We start from the raw sequence: 2621 nt of genomic DNA on the forward strand, positions 1-2621 counted from the left end.
AAAATCCCCCCCCCTCTCTCTCTCTCTCTCTCTCTCTCTCTCTCTCTCTCTCTCTCTCGCACACCACCTGAGCCATAGGAGAGAGCATCTTGAAGTAATCGAACGCTCACACATCCAATCGCATTCTAGCTTCCCTGCTAATCCGATAAAGGTTTGTCTTGCAATCGGACGAGGGAGGTCAGCCTACCACAGAGCTCATCTTCGTCTGGGCAGAACACACGTAGACTGTTGGGTTGGAGCGGAGACGCCGAGTAATTTGGCAGAAGGAATAATAATGACAAGAAATCATAGATAACTACTACTACTACTACTACTACTACTACTACTACTACTACTACTACTACTACTACTACTACTACTACTACTACTTCTACTATTGCTGCTGCTACTTCTACTACTTCTGCTACTACTACTGCTACTACTACTGCTACTACTACTACTACTACTACTACTGCTGCTGCTGCTGTTGCCGCTGCCATTACCCAAGGCTAATACAACTACTGCTACACTATAATAATTACAGATATGACAGAGGATATTACACAATCACGATAAACCCAAAAACAGTAGATCGATGAGCATTCTCCAGCAACAACAACGTCTGGATGAGACCTCTGTAGCTGAAATGGTAGCCACCTTTGTCTCATAGTGTGTCTAGTTGCATTGCGAGGGGACAATTACCAGGTATGTAAAAATAACCGTTCTACTCTAGTCCCGGTTTTGTAAGTATCATGATTGAAGCAATTCAAATTACATATTATCACAGTCGACTCATGTGTTAATGAAAACTAGGTTTTAAGCTGTGATGGATATTGTTAAAAAGGGTGATTTGCGGGCGTTCCGTAATGTATGAACTGTCATACTACAAGCTTTGCCACAGACGGCATAAATTAACGATATGAAAGAGTAAAGAGTGTATGGTAACCTTGCATCTACATTGATAAATACAGAGTACACAATTATACACACTATGAGATGAACAAGTATTACAGTTCTTAACCTTATCGTCACTCCTTACTGTTGATAGACCGACACATTTATATTTCATACTAGATACGTTAATGTTCTCTCGGGCTGCCACGCCCCCTTTTATTTACAGCTGAAGGTTACGATGACGAAAAGCTAAGCGGTTTGTTTTTATTTTTTTGTTTGTTTGTTTTTTTTTTCTTTTTTATTTTCTTTTTTGAAAACTAGATAAGTTTTTATTTTTGTTTTGCTTTGTTTTTCTTTTTTTTTTTTTTTCACTGAGACAATAGCATATTCTCGTCAGAGAGTGTCTGGTAAGTCAAGTTCTAAAAGAAGGAGCAACTTTTTTTCCCCCATTTTGCAAATAGATAGTTGTGTTCATTTTTAAAATGTACTGTTTCAAAACATCGAGGTAAAATTTTTCATTTTCATTTGTCTTAGATGAATCGGTTTATTTAACTTTAAGAGACGTTAACAAACGCTGGCAGGTAAATAGTCTCTAACCACATCAACGTAACTGATCAGATTTTATCTATTTTCAATTAATTCTTTTTAAGTAATAGACATGGAAACGAGTTGACTTCAAAAGGAAACGAATATACTGGAATATTTGGGTATTCATGAGTTCGATGGTGTTAGTTTATTTTTATTTTCAATTGAAAATCAAGGTAAGTGACCGTTTGTTATGTAATAAAATACTACAGTTATCCCATTAGTCACGGTAGTCAGTAGAGGCAGACCAAAATTAATTATAATATTAAATGATTTGAAAGGGGGTGAAAAATCAACGGTACTTTGATAATAATGAAAAGAAAAATGTCATGAGAAGCCTGGACTTAATTTCAATAGAACTCCCCCCCCCTTCTCCCCCCCCCCCCCCCGTCTCTCTCTCTCTCTCTCTCTCTCTCTCTCTCTCTCTCTCTCTCTCTCTCTCTCTCTCTCTCTCTCTCTCTCCCTCTCCCTCTCCCTCTTTTCTCATTATTACAGTGCCTATCATAATACACAGTCAGACATTTTGTTAATTAATTGTAGCCAATTTAGTAAAACTTGTTTCACTCCTTTTAAAAATCTACTCCGGCACTGGATGAACAAAGTTAAAAAGTAAAGCCTAGTTTTCATACTGCTAAATTCAAGGTGCACACATTTGCAGGTTTGATTACCAAAAGCAATTATGGGCCTGCTTTAACATTGTAATGGATAACATTTTGCGTTGGTTGGAGAGTATTTCCATTACAATGAGACCATAACACTTTGCGTTACCAGACCTGCAAATAAGTACACGTCGGCTAAAGTCGATAAATATGAAGTATGGTCAAGGACAGCTATACTGAATTGCATAAAAATCTATTGATGCACGCCCTAAAAGACAACTTAACCCCGAGCCAAGGAATTTACCCAATGGAAACCGTACGGTGCTCTTATTGGCTAACCAACCAGCGGCCTCGATGAGAAAAATATCCGCCATTTTGCTGTTGGCTGGGAATCGCGTTACTATAGTAAACAAGCGCTGATCGGCCGTTCATGAAAACAAGTTGCTGCTCGCTCGTTTAACTCAAAATTATTCAAAACGATCTCTCTAAAATGATATAAATGTGACTTCTTAAGGTTTTCTTCACGGTCAAAACCACACAACATTCTATTAATGATTACGTCCG

The 2621-nt window shown here is 38.1% G+C and overlaps 1 protein-coding gene across 2 annotated transcripts in view; it reads left to right on the forward strand.

Annotated features, from left to right (window-relative positions):
- Positions 1-1013: 1013 nt before the first annotated feature.
- LOC144968521 (rab GTPase-binding effector protein 1-like) overlaps positions 1014-2621 on the forward strand; it is a 38784-nt gene continuing 37176 nt past the window's right edge. The window contains exon 1 of one of the 2 annotated variants that reach the window (XM_078906977.1): positions 1014-1129. The gene's annotated coding sequence lies outside the window, so the exon portion shown is untranslated. The remainder of the gene's footprint in view (positions 1130-2621) is intronic. The other variant, XM_078906978.1, reaches the window with a different exon arrangement.

The sequence above is a fragment of the Berghia stephanieae genome, chromosome 3 (genome assembly GCF_034508935.2).
Source record: "Berghia stephanieae isolate SIO BIC M18660-M18661 chromosome 3, UCSD_Bste_1.3, whole genome shotgun sequence".
Taxonomy (NCBI): domain Eukaryota; kingdom Metazoa; phylum Mollusca; class Gastropoda; order Nudibranchia; family Aeolidiidae; genus Berghia; species Berghia stephanieae.